The sequence below is a fragment of the Apodemus sylvaticus genome, chromosome X (genome assembly GCF_947179515.1).
Source record: "Apodemus sylvaticus chromosome X, mApoSyl1.1, whole genome shotgun sequence".
NCBI classification, from domain to species: domain Eukaryota; kingdom Metazoa; phylum Chordata; class Mammalia; order Rodentia; family Muridae; genus Apodemus; species Apodemus sylvaticus.
This window is the reverse complement of record NC_067495.1, coordinates 31528439-31547093: the sequence shown is the minus strand read 5'-3', so window position 1 is coordinate 31547093 and position 18655 is coordinate 31528439. Positions and strand designations below refer to the sequence as shown.

General features: G+C 39.1%; 1 non-coding gene across 1 annotated transcript; it reads left to right on the top strand.

The window, feature by feature from the left end:
* The first annotated feature begins 1168 nt into the window (after positions 1-1168).
* LOC127675894 (small nucleolar RNA SNORA3/SNORA45 family) lies at positions 1169-1303 on the top strand. The gene has a single exon (XR_007975575.1). It is a non-coding gene; the product is annotated as a small nucleolar RNA SNORA3/SNORA45 family (small nucleolar RNA).
* Positions 1304-18655: the final 17352 nt, after the last annotated feature.

Here is an 18655-nt window from a genome sequence, read left to right as displayed (position 1 = left end):
GAGGCAGAGGCAGAGAGGCAGAGACAGAGGCAGAGAGGCAGAGAGGCAGAGAGGCAGAGGCAGAGGCAGAGGCAGAGGCAGAGAGGCAGAGGCAGGTGGACCTCAGTGAGTTTGAGGCCAGCCTGGTCTACAAAGAAGGTTCCAAGGATAGCCAGGGCTATTAAACATAGAAACCTTATCTCAAAGGAAAAATATCCTCCAAAAACAACAACAAAATGCAAAACCTTATCTTTCATTTTTAATTGGTGCATAATACTATACATATAATTTTCCATATGTGTGTGTGTGCGTGCGTGCGTGCGTGCGTGCGTGTGTGTGTGTGTGTGTGTGTGTGTGTGTGTGGTGTATGTCTAATGACCAAATCAGAGTAGTTACAATTCTTGTCTCTTCTAATATAATGTTATTTTGATTATGAAATTTCAGACTGAATATAGTTTAATGAGTTTGGGGAATATAATAAAAACAAAAAAGGCATAGTTTAGTATGCTAAAACTTATTTGAGAGAAATATTTTCAGAAAAACTTTATTACCTATTAAAATAATAGTGCTTTAGGTAACATTTTAGAAAGGTTTATGGATAGTCTAATTTGGAAATAAAGCACTGTATTCAATTCTTGTCAGATGATGTAATAAAATAATAAATTAGGCAAAACAGAGATTGCTCCCTTGGCATAAGGGGCAACTCTGGCCTACTCTTTAATTTTGCTTAGCTGATGAAGTGAAAAAGAATAATATTTTCACCTGTGGAAATGATCTAAAATTCAAATTCCAGGATTGACAAATTAAATGTTGCACTGGCACATCTCCACACCCACTCATGTCTAGTTTGTCACTGTTTTTGCCCACGGCAACAGAATGTCTGCCTGAAAAAAATCCTAAAAGAGTTTACTCTCTAGATGCTAGGGATTTAGCTCAGGTGGTGGAGTATTTGCTTGATATGCACAAAGTCCAGAGTTCCATCCCCAGCAACTCTGAAACTGGAAATGGAGGTGCACATCTGTCATACAAGCACAAGGGAGGTGGAAGCAGGAAGGTCATAAGTTCAAGGTCACCCTTGCTAAATAGAAAGTTCAAGGTCATCTTAGACTAAGTGAGACTGTTTCAAAACACTAAAAACTGAGTTTACCTTTGGTCCTATTACAAATAAGTTTAACAACACCTGGAATTCTTAAAGTATAGTATTTGCTCTTTAAATTATTTAATTTGCTCCTGGTGTGCTAGAGTTCTTGAGGAGAATCTGCTGGTCTTGATTCACTGGTAGGGGCCTTCAATGTTCCTGTTAGTGCCAAGATCAGAAACATGGCCAATCTGGGGTGGCACATGCTGGGCTCCCAGAACTATGGAAGTGCTGTTGGTGGATCTCTTTGATGCCATATTGATCTACATTTGAGTTAAAGGCCAGCCTTTACATAGACAATCTGAAAGGGGGGAAAATAAGTCAAATTCTACCTGAATCTTGGGGTGTTGTGCATCTGATGTAGTATAAAAAATAAAGAAAAATTATTCAATTTGCTATATTTGAATTTTGTAGAAGTTGGGCTCACCAAAATACTATTGTATATAAAATATATCTTAAGAAAAACTAAAGAATCTTACAGAACATTTCGCTAAAATGGGCAATACCAAAGTCAAATGTCTTTCTCGGTAGGTTTCAGTATATACTAGCATACAAAAATCATAAGAATTAAGTAAAGCATCCGTGGACTGGATTGGATAGTTCAAGGAGGGGATGTGTGCTTAACATACACAAGATCTGGGTTTAGTAACCAGCACTGGAAGGCAGATAGACAGAGACAGGCAGACAAATAGAACATTTGGAAATCAAGAAAATGGGGAAAGGCCTTCTGGTTCCCACCTGTGTCAGGAACAGAGCCCCAGCACTGGACCTGATTCCACACAGTTCACACCCCAGTCCCAGCTCAACTTCACAAGTGAGACCCCAAAACCTGGGCCAATACCTAGTGTACTGGGATTCCTGTGACCTGGGGACTCAGATTCACTGCCCAGCCAGAGATCTGTGCCTTCTGGTTCCCACCCGTGCTGGGAACAGAGCCCGAGCACTGGACCACATCCCACACAGCCCACACCCTAGTGGCAACTCTCCAGGATCACAGCATCATAGGCTCACAGGAGGGGCAGGCTCCAGTTAGAGACAGGAGGCCAAATAACACCAGAAACAACCAGATGTCAAGAGGCAAGCATAAGAACATAAGCAACAGAAACCAATTTGACTTGGCAACATCAGAACCCAGTTCTCCCACCACAGCAAGCCTAGGACACCCCAACACACCAGAAAAGCAAGATTCATATTTAAACTCATTTCATGAAGATGATAGAGGACTTTAAGAAGGACATAAATAACTCCCTTAAAGAAATAAAGGAGAACAAAAGAGAACAAGTAGAAGCTTTTAAAGAGGAAACATATAAATCCCTTAAAGAAATACAAGAGAACACAATTAAAGAGGCAAAGGAATTGAACAAAACCATCCAGGATCTAAAAATGGAAATAGAATCATTAAAGAAAACTCAGACTGAAACAGCTCTGGAGATGGAAAACCTAGGAAAGAGAACAGGAGTCATAGATGCAAGCATCACTTATAGAATATAAGAGATAGAAGAGGGAACCTCAGAGGTAGAAGATACAGTAGAAGACATCAATACAACAGTCAAGGAAAATACAAAAAGCAAAAAAACTCCTATCTCAACTTATTCAGGAAATCCAGGACATAATGAAAAAAACCAACCTGAGAATAATAGGTATAGAAGAGAGTGAAGATTCCCAACTCAAAGGGCCAGCAAATAACTTCAACAAAATTATAGAAGAAAACTTCCCTAACCTAAAGAAAGAGGTGCCCATAAAAGAAATGTACAGGACACCAAAAAGATAGGACCAGAACAGAAATTCCTCTCATCACATAATAATTAAAACACCAAATACACAGAACAAAGAAAGCATATTGAAAGCAGTAAGGGAGAAAAGGTCAAGTAACACATAAAGGCAGACCTATCAGATTTACACCAGACTTCTCACCAGAAACTATGAAACCTAGAAGATTCTGGGCAGATCTCATACAGACCCTGAGAGAAAAAAATGTCAGCCCAGACTACTATACCCAGCAAAACTCACAATTACCATAGATGGAAAAACCAAGGTATTCCATGACAAAACCCAAATTATACAATATCTTTCCACAAACCCAAAAGAAGATAACCACACAAACATTATTCCACATGTAACAACAAAAATAACAGGAACCAACAATCATCGGCCCCTAATATCTCTCAACATCAATGGACTCAATCCCCCAATAAAAAGACATAGGCTAACAGACTGCATACATAACCAGGATTCAGCATTTTGCTGCATACAGGAAACACATCTCAGAGACAAAGACAGACATTACCTCAAAGTAAAAGGATGGAAAAAATTTCCAAGCAAATGGTCCCAAGAAACAAGCTGGAGTAGCATTCTAATATCTAAAAATATATACTTTCAATGAAAAGTTATAAAAAACTCAGTGGGCCCATGCCCACTGAGGCGCCTCCTTCCCCCTGAGAGATCAGCCACACAATAGTGTAGTGTAGTGTAGTGTAGTGTAGTGTAGTATAGTATAGTATAGTATAGTATAGTATAGTATAGTATAGTATAGTATAGAATAGAGTTTATTCAGGGCTTGGGATGGGAGTTAGGGTGGTAGTAGAGACAGAGAAAGGCAGAGAGAGGGAGAAAGTAGAGACCACAGGGTGAGAGGGGGGAGGGGAGGAGGAAGGGGGAAGGGAAGAGCCAAAGAGGGCAAGAGAGAAGCAAGCAGGACTCAGGAGAGAGAGAGAGAGAGAGAGAGAGAGAGAGAGAGAGAGAGAGAGAGAGAGAGAGAGAGAGAGAGAGAGAGAAGGGGCAAGCAGCCCCTTTTATAGTGGGCCAGGCCCACCTGGCTGTTGCCAGGTAACTGTGGGGAGGGGCATTCTTGGCTGTTGCCAGGTAATTGTGAGGTGGAGCTTAGACAGAATCCTAACAGAGACACAGTGAAACTAAAAGAAGTTATACAAACTCAAAGAAAAAAACCATATGATCATTTCATTAGATGCTGAAAAGGCATTTGACAAAATTCAGCATCCTTTCATGCTAAAAGTCTTGAAAAGAACAGGAATTCAAGGCCCATACCTAAACATAGTTAAAGCAATATACAGCAAACCGGTAGCCAACATCAAACGAAATGGAGAGAAACTTGAAGCAATCCCACTAAAATCAGGGACTAGACAAGGCTGACCTCTCTATATATATCTTTTCAATATAGTACTTGAAGTTCCAGCTAGAGCAATTAGACAACATAAGGAGGTCAAAGGGATACAAATTGGAAAGGAGGAAGTCAAATTATCACTATTTGCCGATGACATGATAGTCTACTTAAGTGACCTGAAAACCTCCACCAGAGAACTTCTACAGCTGATAAACAACTTCAGCAAAGTGGCTGGTTATAAAATTAACTCAAGCAAATCAGTTGCCTTCCTATACTCAAAGGATAAGCAGGCTGAGAAAGAAGTTAGGGAAATGACACCCTTCACAATAAACACAAACAATATAAAGTATCTTGGTGTGACTCTAACCAAACAAGTGAAAGATCTATACAAGATCTTCAGGTCTCTGAAGGAGGAAATCGAAGAAGACCTCAGAAAATGGAAAAATCTTCCATGCTCATGGATTGGTAGGATTAATATAGTTAAAATGGCCATCTTGCCAAAAGCAATCTACAGATTCAACGCAATCCCCATCAAAATCCCAACTCAATTCTTCACAGAGTTAGAAAAAGCAATTCTCAAATTCATCTGGAATAACAAAAAACCCAGGATAGCTAAAACTATTCTCAACAGTAAAAGAACTTCTGGCGGAATCAGTATCCCAGACCTCAAGCAATACTACAGAGCAATAGTGTTAAAAACTGCATGGTATTGGCACAGTGACAGACAAGTGGACCAATGGAATAGAACTGAAGACCCAGGAATGAATCCACACACCTATGGTCACTTGATTTTTGACAAAGGAGCCAAAAACACATCCAGTGGAAAAAAGATAGCCTTTTCAACAAATGGTGCTGGTTCAATTGGAGGTCAGCATGCAGAAGAATACGAACTGATCCATTATTATCTCCTTGTACTAAACTTCACTCCAAGTGGACCAAGGACCTCCACATATAAATGAGACACACTGAAACTAATAGAAAAGAAACTGGGTAAAACCCTTGAGGACATGGGCACAGGGGAAAAGTTACTGAACAGAACACCAATAGCTTATGCTCTAAGATCAAGAATTGACAAAATGGGACCTCATAAATTTACAAAGTTTCTTTTTAAGCAAAGGACACTGTCAAAAGGACAAAACGGCAACCAACTAATTGGGAAAAGATTTTCACCAACCCTACATCTGATAGAGGGCTGATATCCAATATATACAAAGAACTCAAGTAGTTAGACCCCAGGGAACCAAATAACCCTATTAAAAATGGGGTACAGATCTAAACAAAGAATTTTCACCTGAAGAACTTCGGATGGCCAAGAGGCACCTTAAGAAGTGCTCAACATCATTAGTCATTAGGGAAATTCAAATCAAAACAACCCTGAGATTTCACCTTACACCAGTCAGAATGGCTAAGGTCAAAAACTCAGGAGACAGCAGGTGTTTGCGAGGCTGTGGAGAAAGAGAAACACTCCTCCACTGCTGGTGGGGCTGTAAGATGGTGCAACCACTTTGGAAATCAGTCTGGCGGTTCCTCAGAAAACTGGACATGACACTTCCGGAGGACCCTGCTATACCTCTCCTGGGCATATACCCAAAGGATTCCCCGGCATGCAATAAAGACACATGCTCCATTATGTTCATAGCAGCCTTATTTATAATAGCCAGAAGCTGGAAAGAACCCAGATGTCCCTCAAAGGAGGAATGGATACAGAAAATGTGGTATATTTATACTATGGAATACTACTCAGCAATTAGAAACAATTAATTCACAAAATTTTTAGGCAAATGGTTTGATCTGGAAAATATCATCCTAAGTGAGGTAACCCAATCACAAAAGAATACACAAGGAATGCAATCTCTAATAAGTGGATATTAATTAGACCAGAATTACCCAAGGCACTATTAGCATAACAAATGACTCCCATGAAGAAGTAAGGAGAGGGTCCTGATCCTGGAAAGGCTTGATCTAGCATTGGAGGAGAGTACCAGGACAGAGAAAAAGGAGGGAAGTGATTGGAGAATGGGTGGAGAGAAGAAGGTTTATGGGGCATATGGGGAGGGGGAAACTGGGAAAGGGGAAATGATTTGGAATGTAAACAAAGAATATAGAAAATAAAAATATATAAGAAAAAAAGAAAAAAAGAAGTTATGAACCAAATGGTTTTAACAGATATTTACAGAACATTTCACACACACAAAAAAGAATATACCTTCTCAGCATCTCATGGTAACTTCTCAAAAATTGACCATATAGTCAGACACAAAACAAACTTCAACAGACACAAGAACACTGAAGAAATCCCATGTATTCTATTGAGAATCCCATGCATTCTATACTGAGACTTGTCTTAAATTGCAACAAAAACAACAGAAAGCCCACATACACATGGGAGGTGAACAACTCTCTATTCAGTGATAACTTGTCAGGGAGGAAATAAAGAAGTTAAAGACTTTTAAGAATTCAATGAAAATGAAGGCACAGCATAAGCAAACTGCCCTCTCCATAGCTATTCAATATAGTACTTGTAGTTCTAGCTAGAACAATTAGACAACATAAGAAGGTCAAAGGGGTACAAATTAGAAAGGAAGAAATCAAATTATCACTATTTGCAGATGATATGATAGTATACTTAAGTGACCCCAAAAGCTCTACCAGAGAACTCCTAAAGCTGATGAACAACTTCATCAAAGTGGCAGGATATAAAATTAACTCAAACAAATCAGTAGCCTTCTTATACTCAAAGGATAAACAAGCTGAGGAAGAAATTACTGAAACGACACCCTTCACAATCACCAAAAACAATATAAAGTATCTTGGTGTGATTCTCACCAAACAAGTGAAAGATCTGTATGACAAGAACTTCAAGTCTCTGAAGAAAGAAATTGAGCAAGACCTCAGAAGATGGAAAGATTTCCCATGCTCATGGACTGGCAGAATTAATACAGTAAAAATGGCCAACTTGCTGAAAACAATACACAGAATCAATGTAATCCCCATCAAAATTCCAACTTAATTTTTTCGTAGAGCTAGAAGAAGCAATTCGCAAATTTGTTTGGTATAACATAAAATCCAGGATAGCTAAAACTATTCTCAATAATAAAAGAACTTCTCAGGGAATCAGCATCCCTGACCTCAAGCTGTATCACAGAGCAATTGTGTTAAAAAAAAAAAAAAAAAAAAAAACAAAACAAAACAGCATGGTATTGGTACAGTGACAGACAGGTAGATCAGTGGAAAAGAATTGAAGACCCAGAAATGAACCCACACACCTATGGTCAGTTGATCTTTGACAAAGGAGCTAAAACCATCCAGTGGAAAAACAACCTTTTCAACAAATGGTCCTGGTTCAACTGGCAGTCAGCATGTAGAAAAATGCAAATCGACCCATTCTTATCTCCCTGTACAAAAGTCAAGTCCAAGTGGATCAAGGACCTCCACATAAAACTAGATACACTGAAACTAATAGAAAAGAAAGTGGGGAAGAGCCAGCCTTGAATACTTGGTCATAGTGGAAAAGTGCCTGAACAGAACACCAATGGCTTATGCTCTAAGATCAAGAATCGACAAATGGGTCCTCAGAAAATTGAAAAGCTTCTGTAAGTCAAAGGACACTGTCAATAGGACAAAACAGTAACCCACAGATTGGGAAAAGATGTTCACCAACCCTTCATCTGACAGAGGGCTAATGTCCAATACATACAAAGAACTCAAGAAGTTAGACTCCAGAGAACCAAATAGCCCTATTTAAAATGGGGTACTGAGTTAAACAGAGAATTCTCAACTGGGGGAATATGGAATGGCCAAGAAGCACCTAAAGAAATGTTCAGCATCCTTAGTCATCAGGGGAATGCAAATCATAATGACCCTGAGATTCTACCTCACACCAGTCAGAATGGCTAAGATCAAAAACTCAGGTGACAGTAGATGCAGGTGAGGATGTAGAGAAAGAGGAACACTCCTCCTCCATTGTTGGTGGGTCTACAAACTGGTACAGCCACTCTGGAAATCAGTCTGGTGGTTTCTCAGAAAATTGGACATAGTATTACCTGAGGACCCAGCTATATCACTCCTGGGCATATACCCAGAGGATGCTCCAACATGTGATAAGGACACATGCTCCACTATGTTCATAGCAACCCTATTGATAACAGCCAGAAGATGGAAAGAACTCAAATGTCCCTCAACAGAGGAATGGATACAGAAAATGTACATTTCCACAATGGGATACTACTCAGCAATTAAAAACAATGAATTCATGAACTTCTTAGGCAAATGGATGGAACTAGAAAATATCATCTTGAGTGAGGTAACTCAATCACAAAGAACACACTTATATCCACTCACTGATAAGTGGATATAAGCCCCAAAGCTCCAAATACCCAAGGTACAATTCACAGACCATATGAAGCTCAAGAAGAAGGAAGACCAAAGTGTGGGTGCTTTTGGTCCTTCTTAGAAAGGGAAACAAAATACTCATGGGAAAAATATGGAGACAAAGTACAGAGCAGAGACAGAAAGGCCATCCAGAGACTGTCCCACTTGGGAATTCATCTCATATACAGTCACCAAACTCCAACACTATTGTAGATGCTAAGAAAGGCTTGCTGACAGGAGCCTGATATAGTTGTCTCCTGAGAGGCCCTGCCAGAGCCTGACTCATACAGAGGTAGGTGCCCGCAGCCAACCATTGCGCTGCAGCTATGGACAGAGGACTAGTTATAATTGTAACTCAATTGTTAGTTCCAGCTCTTAAGGGAAGCTCATAATGTAGTTTGTTTTTTTTTTCCCCCTCTTCCCCTTTCGGCATTAGGAAAGCAAGTGTTACCTATGTTCCTGGGTACTCTGATATGCCAAGCCTGCCCACACCTCCATCTAGGGTTTCCTTGATCAGTGGTCATCACAGACTTCAGCTGAGGATGCATTCTATTTCTGGTTGAGATCCTACCCAGTACGGTAATATTTGGTCCTGAAACTATTCACTACAGATCCTAGCCATACAAATTCCTACCTACTTCCATCTTCTAGAGTTTTTGTATGTTTTAAATTTTTTGGCTTTGTCTGAGAGAAGCTGATGCTACCCAGAAAGTTGCCTAGTTTCCAGGTATTGACTATTTTAATTCTGGCTCCAGGACCATTTACTTTGGCTGTATATACACACTCACAAACACTGAGTTGGTCCATGGGATTACTGCTTCTTATTCATTAATGCGCAGTAAGAAAGACTCAAGGGCTGGTATTCAGTTTGACACAAGCACACATTATAGTAACCAGCAAGCAATTTTTATCCCTTTAAACCAAAATAAATATTTGGGGGCAATTCTGGAAAATGTGATGAGGCAACTTTCAGTGAGAAGCTGCCCATGGCGTTTGCAATGCCTGTGAAGGAGAATTCCCCATCCACCCCCACCCCCACCCCCATTGGTAGTTCTAGGTGTTTGGCAGCTCAAATGCACTCTTTGGAAAACTTGAATATTTAGGATGCATTTTTATAGATGGACAAATGATCTTGTGTTCAGGTAAATTAACATGAGTTTGAAATGAGAGCAGAGATTAGAAATCCAGTCTTGAATTACAGCTTCACATTGGCTCCCATGTTTTTAGAAGCTTAGTAATAAAACTTATTTAACTGCTTGTTCCGGGAGGCTTTATCTCTAGACGTAACTCAGTATCAAATGATGTGTAAGGCACCCACACATATATTTTTTAAAGAATATCATATAAATTTAATCCAGTTTCCCTTTTCCAGTCCTCATGATTCATATTTTCTTAGCCACTGGAATGCTTACATATAGTTTCCAAGTTGATAGGGTTGATGTTTTTCAGCTCTGTGACTAAGCAGTGATAGCTTCTTGTTAGAGCTACAATGCTCCAGGCACTGGTTTGCCTCCTGTATTACATTCTACTGTGAACATGTGTATGTTAAGATAATTGTGGCTTATCAAAGCCCACTTCTAGATTTTTATTCTCTTAGCAGAGGAACCAAACAAACAGAAATACAGATGATAACAGTGCCTAAACACAGGCTGGAGTCATAGCTCAATTGGAGAAGTTTGTGTTTTCTTGTAATTCCTTAAGGGATTTTTGTGTTTGAGGGCTTCGACCTATTTACCTGTGCTCTCCTGTATTTCTTTAAGGGAGTTGTTTATGTCCTTCTTAAAGTCCTCTATCGTCATTATGAGAAGTGATTTTAGATCTGAATCTTGCTTTTCTGGTGTGATGGTGTATCCAGGACTTGCTATGGTGGAAGAGTTGGGTTCTGCTGATGCCAAGTAACCTTGGTTTCTGTTGCTTATGTTCTTAAGCTTGCCTCCTGCCATCTGGCTATCTCTAGTGCTCCCTGCCCTCACTGTATTTGACTGGAGCCTGTCCTTCCTGTGATCCTGGTTGGGTCAGAACTCCTCAGAGTCAAGCTGTCACTGTGATCCTGTGATTCTGGGATCCCGAGATCTTGAAATCCTGGGTATATCTAAGCTCCTAGGAATCAAGCTGCTTCTGGGACCCTGAGATACTGATGTGACCAAGCTTCTGTGATCCTGTGATCCTGGCATCCTATGATCCTGGGTTTGTAAAAGCACCCGGTAGTGGAGCTTCCTCTGGGTGTTGTGGGACTGGCTGCCAGTTCTCCCTTTTCTTCTAAGAGCTTTATACTTACAACATTTAATTCCTACATCTAATTTTTTGATCCATTTGCAGTTACATGGTATAAATTAAGGATCCAACTTAATTATTTTGTATGTTCATATTCAGTCCTTTCAATACAACTGTTTTTTTTTTTAAGATTACTCTTGCCTATGGAATTATTTTGCCTCCTTTCCTAAAAATCAACTGACCCTAAGTGTAGGGATTTCCTTCTAGTCTATAAATTAATTTCTACTGATTCATTTTGTCTTTGTGCCACTACCAAACTGTGTTGGTTAATATAACTTTGTAATAGTTTTGAAATTATAAAATTTAAGTTCAAATTTGCTATTTTATTGAAGATTCTTTCATGGAGTATATACTGGGTCATTTACATTTCTATATGAGTCTTAGGTTCAATTTCTGTATAGTCTAGATTTTGATAGAGACAGCATTTTTATCTATGTGACAATTTGAGGGTCATTGCCACCTTAACATTAATTCTTCCAGCTCATTGACATGGTGTGACCATTTATTTAATTTCTTTCAGTAATATTTTGTTGTTTTAAGAGTATGTGATTTATTTTTATTGCTTTACTTTTATTTGTTTGTTACAACTTTAAGTGTAATTTGAGAGGATGCTGAAACAGGATTTCATAGAGTCCAGGCTGGCCTCAAACTTTCTATGTAATCAAGCATGGCCTTGATCTCCTGATCCTCCTGTTTTTACTTCTCCACTGCTGCAATTATAGAAGTGTGCAAGTGTATCTGGTTAATTTTAAAATTTTCATTTTTGGATTGTTCATTGCAAATGTAGAAAAATATAAGACCATTTAAAAATAAAATTTGCTCAAAGAAAACTCTTAATCTGAGGAAAAAGTAACTGAAAAATCCACAGCTGACATCGTTATCAGATTTAAAAAAAATTCTAATTACCTATTCTGTAACCTTTCTGGACTTATTAGCTCTATTTGTTCTGCACGTGTTTCTTCTGACATTGTCTTCTACTCCAATCACACTCCATGGCCTAAAAAGAAGTATTTACAAGCCATTGTCTCTTCTGTGGACCAAGTAGATTTTGTCTTAGGCTGTCATATGCTCTCTAAGTCCACCAAATACCCTAAAAATAATTTACTATCGTTCTAAAATTTGTTCATAATCCCCATTGGTTCCCTGAAAATTGGTGAGAGTAGATGATCAACTTATTGTGATTTCCCCTGTACTTTAATTGTTCCCTTTTGCACATTAATAAATTTGTATGTCTTTTCCTCTACTTATTCATTGTTCATTTATTTTCAGCAAATAAAAAGTAGAAGGGAAATGTCCCTTTCACCCCAAAGCCTATGCACCACAGGCTATTTAGTAGCATACTATTAAATGCCAGGAGTTCTCTTCCTTCAACTTGCTCATAACACCAAAAATATATCCAGACATTTCCCGATGTACCCTGAAAGGCAAAATTATACTCTGCTTGGAACCTCTACTTTATTTTTTTATTTTTATTAGATATTTGCTTTATTTACATTTCAAATGTCATCCTTCTTTCATCATTACCCCTCCAAAAATACCTATCCATTCCTCCTTCCCCTGCTCACCAACACCCCCTCCCACTTTCCTGACCGTCTGGCATTCCCCTATTCTGGGGCATCAAGGCCTCACAGGACCAAGGGCCTCTCCTCCCTTTGATGTCCAACAAGGCCATCCTCTGCTGCTGCCTATGTATCTGGAGCCATGGGTAACTACATGTATATTCTTTGGTTTGTGGTTTAGTCTCTGGGAGCTCTGGGGGTACTGGTTAGTACATATTATTGTTCCTCCTATGTGGCTGCAAACCCCTTCAGCTCCTTGGGTCCTTTCTATAATTCCTCACTGGGGACCCTGTGTTCAGTTCACTGGTTGTCTGTGAGCCATGGGTATATTGATCCCCCTTCTAAGAAGGACCAAATTATCCACACTTCGTTCTTCCTTCTTCTTGAGCTTCATGGGGTCTGCGAATTGTATCTTGGGTATTCCGAGCTTCTGGGCTAATATCCACTTATCAGTGAGTACATACCATGTCTGTTCTTTTGTGACTGGATTACCTCACTCAGAATGATATTTTCAAGTTCCATCTATTTGCCTAAGAATTTCATGAATTCATTGTTTTTAATAATAGCTGAATATTACTCCATTGGGTAAATGTACCACATTTTCTGTATCCATTCCTCTGTTGAGGAACATCTGGGGAACCTGTACTTTAATACAAAGAATATATGCAGTTAAGTATAGAGCTTTGAAACTATATCAGATGGATAGTATTTCCAATTTTGCATTGCATGTGTTTGTGTTTATTTGCTCTAATGTCTAATTTTAACTATCTGGTTATCCAACTGATTAGTCTTATACTCCTAATTGAAGATGTGTATGTGAGCAATTTTTAGGTTTACAATAAGCAGTATATCATTGCTTGCCAACAATATTAGAACTTCCAAAAGAACTTATCTAGGGATCTATTTACTAGTTTTATTAGAGTCAGTGACATTCTTTAGGAGGTTGTTTGGAAACAATGGATGTACTTAGAAAATCAAGGATACGACAGGTAAAAGTGTGGTTTAAATTGTTTTTTAAAACTTAACTAATTATAAAAGTCCCTGTAAATTTTTTGATAAATCCAACTGTATTTATAAGGCAAATAGTAGAATTAACAAGTTGAACTTAAAAATTTAAGAAAGATCTAAGCTTTAAAATTTGTTGATTTAATTTGATTTAATACTATTTCCAAGAACAAAATTAACCTCTGAATAATATTTTCTTTGTACAAAAGCCATGGTTGAGGACACAAAGGAACTTCACAGTGACAAAGAGAAGCTTGTTGCTTCAGAAGGGGTGTAACCAATGCTTGGACACACTGTCCCCAGGGGCTCCAAGGAACAGCCTTAATCCTCTAATTTCACAAACTCACTTTTTGGAATGATGAATAAAGGGTATGACTTAAAATGAGAAAATCAAGTGTGTAGGAATGAGTATTTCCCCCGAATTTGCGAAAATGAGAAATATTTAAGCTGTGGAAGTCTTAAGAATTCATTTTAAGGGGCTGGAGATGTAGCTCCATTGATAGAGTGCTTGCATGGCATGCATACTGCCTTGAGCTTGACCTTTGATTACATAGCAAGTTTGAGGTCAGCCTGAGAAAAATGGGATGCTAGACTAGAACCTGAAATTACACATTTCTAACTATCCCACAGGAGCTGGCTCTAGTACCACACTTAAAGTAGCAAGAAGTCCAAAGTTCAGACATTTTTGTTGTTGTTGTTTGTTTGTTTGTTTGTTTTTAGGTACTCCAGCCTAGGCTGAAGTGGAATTTGCTTTGTGTCCCAGGTTGACCCTGAACTACTGCTGATGGTCTCATCTCAGCATCCCTTGTGTTGGGATTAGAGGCATGAACAAGATCTATTCTTAATAATCATAAGCTAATATCAACAGAATTTCTGCTCTTATAAAAGGAGATGAAGGGCTAAGGAGGACCTTAGTTGCTGATATTTGGTACTCATTATCACGGGTTGTAGAAAAAGCTTCCATCCACAGGGAGCTGAATAGGGCAGCTGGTAAATAATAACTCTATTGATGTCAAGATTCTTAGATCTTCATGATGGTGATGAAGGATTTGGACTGTTGCAAAAACACCAAGAAATTTCTAAAGATTCCTGGTCAGTTTTTAAAAGCTGTCAATATTCTATGTCACAAAAAAAAAGAAAGAAAAAGCAAATTTGTAACACTCTCCAGAAAACAACTTTCTCAGTAGCTCATGAGATGGATTTGGTGAATATGAAAGTAGATGCTACATTTAGAGAGCTTGGAGTTTAGGGTTATGTTGATTTCTTGAAAAACATAAGCATCTGTTCCCTTTGGTATCACTGGGAGTTCACAGGCTGTCAGGTTTTATTTGAAGATAGTTTTTTCCAAAGTGAAGGCATAATAATCTCATTTGAAACAAAAATGAACAAAAACACACTAATGATATTTTCATTATCAGAACTAGCTTTGCCTCTAAATAAAATATATCAACATAAACATCCTGGTGAGGTAAAATACAGGTTTTCCCCCTCAAGTTTAACCATACCTCTGAGGGGTGCATTAAATATGAGCAATGTAGAAATAGATCCTATTTCAGGGGTGACAAGAGAGAGAATTGTGTGACTATGATTAAAACACATTATATACATTTATGAAGAGGTCAGTGTATTAGTTTGGGTTCTCTAGAGTCACAGAATGTATGGATAGTCTTTATATAGTTAGGGAATTTGTCAATGACTTACAGTCTATAGTCCAACTCCCCAACAATGATCAGCAGCAGCTGTGGATGGAAGTCCAAGGATCTAGCAGTTTCTCAGTCCCACGAGGCAAGCAGTCAAGGAAGAGTGAGAATCTTCCTTCTTCCAATGTCCTTATATATCTCCAGCAGAGGGTGTGGCCCAGATTTAAGGTGTGTGCATCCATGCCTTTAATCCCAAATGATCTTGAACTCGGAGATCTCCTTGTTTTAGCCACTATGCTTCAAGGTCTCCATGCCAAGATCCAGGTCAGAAACTTATATCTCTGAGCCTCCAAATTAGGATCATAGGTGAGCCTTCCAATTCTAGACTGTAGTTCATTCCAAATATAGTCAAGTTGACAACTAGGAATAGCCACTACAGTCAGTAATGCCCGCTACCTTGTATAATCAATATATGCAAATAAGAAAGAAGGAAATCCTACTTAATTTACTCAAACAAAACAGAACTTGGTGATGGTGAATTTTCCATTATAATTAAAACGTATTTGTACTTCTCACGTTGAGTAATGAATAACTTTGGGAATAAATTTTTATTTTAGCAAATAAATGATCCAAAGAATAAAATATTAATTCTGAGTCTAGAAACAATTTCTAGGCAGGGATAGAAATACAATGATTTACCTTGAAATGTATTCCATGAAATTAGTAATGAGTAACATCAATTGAATAGTTGTGCAGAGCAATCTACTAAATCCTAACACAAATGCTGAGATTGTGGTTTGCCTAAACTATCTGGAGCATGGAAGTAGAATGAACTATTAGGAGGAGGAGAGGGAGAACAGAGGAGAGGCAGTGTCTGTTTATGTGTATGTGCACAAGGATGCAGGTGCCTAGGGAGGCCAGACGGATTGGAGTTGGAGTCACAGGCACTTGAGAGCCACCTAACATCAGTATTGGGAATTGAACTCAGGCCCTCTGCAAGTGGTTAAGTAAATGCTCTTAACCTGAGATGTCTTTCCATGCCCACAAAGAAGAAAATTTAAAGAAAGGGTCACGTGACAATTTTATTAAAAAGCACATTTTGCGTTTCTATCAAGCACCCAGGTAATGCAATTACTACTTGTGATCACAAAAAGAGAAAGAGGTTAGAGAATGTGGTATGTGGTGGTGTGGGGGGAAGGGCATGTCTCAGCGGGCCCATGCTGAGGCATCCCTTCCCCCGAGGGACCAGACACACTCAGACATGGTATAGAATAGAGTTTATTCAGGGCATGGGATGGGAGTTAAGGGGGTAATGGAGGCAGAGAGAGGGAGAGAGCAGAGAAGCAGAGGCTGCCCATGACCATGTGGAGAGAGGGGGAGGGGAGGAGAGCCCAAGAGGGGGCCAGAGAGAAGCTGAAAGTGAGAGAGGTAAGAGAGAGAGGAGGGGGTGAGCAGCCCCCTTTATAGTAGGCTAGGCCTACATGTCTGTTGCCAGGAAACTGTAGGGAGGGGCATACCTGGCTGTTGCTAGGTAACTGTGAGGTGGAGCTTAGACAGAATTCTAACACTACTGAGTTGGAAACCATACTCTGACAGCAAGGTTCCAATGGATCATTACTTTTCATTCTCACAATAACCTTAAGTACTATTAATATCTCTATGTTACAAGTAGGGAAGCCATTAGAAGGGAGAGTAAGTGATTTGCCTGAGCACTGAAGCTGCTTCCAGAACTCTGTGTTGAAGTTACATTTATCTACTTAGTAGTTCTAATTACCTGGAGAGCTTTAAGAATGGAGATACTCCCCAGCACAGCAAAAGATTCTCTGAGGATGGGCTCAAGCATCAGTGTTTAAGTTTCCCAGTTCAGCCCAGTGTTTAAGTCTAGGTACCACTTATGTAGGTCATTCCCGTTCTTTAACAAGTAAGAAAATAAATAGAAGTTCCCCAAGACTAAGCACTTACTATAAAGAACCCAGGCTTCCTACACAAGATCGGGCCCTCTCATTATCCTGTTATTGAGCAGGAAGATACTTAACCATCTCCATCCTTTGCTATGAATCTATAAGGTAGCAACAGCAACGTTGTTGGAGGATGGAGAGAGATATTCTTCAGCAGTGTAACCTGATGCTCTTGTAAACAATACTAATGAAACTCAATGGTTTTTAAGATGGGACAGGAACGTAGAAAGGGGATGCCTCTCAGGATGAGGAAGGGAATCAGGAAGAGTGGAAAAGGGACAAGAGAGGTAATGAGGGTAGATCTGATCAAAACATGTTGTGTACTTGAAATAAAATCTATCATGATTAATATATACTAACGATAATAAAACAACAGTAGCAGCAGCAACAACAACAAAGATCACAGGTCTCATTGAGGACTGTGGTGATAATAAGTCATTTTGTACTGCAGACTAAGGTTGGAGAGAAATATTTATCTTTCTTTTAAAACAAAAGAGTATAATTCTTATGGAATGATCAACTCTCTGAAGTGTATGCTACTATTCTAATTTGTCTTCTCTTGCTTGGTGTAATAATACACAGAGCAATGACAACTTACCTGTTCATATCACAGTCTATCATTGAGAGAAGCCAGGAAAGGAACTCAAGCAGGAGCAGAGTTTTATGTAGGAAATATGTTTACTGGCTTGCTTTCAAGTCTATGTTTTATATATCCCAGGCACTTCTGCCCAGGGATGGTGCTGGCTACAGAGAGCTATATCCTTCTATATCGATCAGCAATTAAGAAAATGTCCCACAAGCTTGCAGCCCCATAGGAGAAACAACAATATCAACCAACCAGTATCTCCCAGAGCTCCCAGGGACTAAACCACCAACCAAAGAGTACACATGGAGGGACCCATGGCTCCAGCCACATATGTAGCAGAGGATGGCCTTGTTGGACATCAAAGGGAAGAGAGGCCCTTGGTCCTATATAGGCTTGATGTGCCAGTGTAGGGGAATACCAGGACAGGGAAGTGAGAGTGAGTGGGTTGGTGGGAGGGGGGGGATGGGATAGGGTTTTTCAGAGGGGAAACCAGGAAAGGGAATAACATTTGAAATGTAAATAAAGAAAATATCTAATAAAAATAAAGATTGATAATGCTATTTTGAATTTAAAAAAATGCCCACAGACATGTACACAGGACATTCTGATTAAAGCAATCCCACAACTAAGGCTGTCTTTTCCCAGGTGTGTTCCACTAACAAGGAAGATAAGCCATCTCAGGAACACTCAGTGAAAAATATTAAACAATATTTAACTTGAAACCAAGTTTATATTACTTTGAGAGAAGAAAAAAAAGTGCATGCTTGTGTTTTCAGAGACCCCCTCCAAAAAAAAAAAGGATTGTAATGAGCTTTGTAATCTCACAAGAATATTAAGAGATGGGAGATATGATGATGACTTTTAGCACAACATTCATCTGGAGCATAGACAAAACGGAAAAAGAAAAGAGCAATGGATAAGACATAGATATAGAGGTTATAGTCTGAAAAGAATGCTGTGTATTATTACCTGGCAGTACTCAGATGCAGAAAAAGTGTGTGTCCTCAGCTTAGCCAAAGCTTTT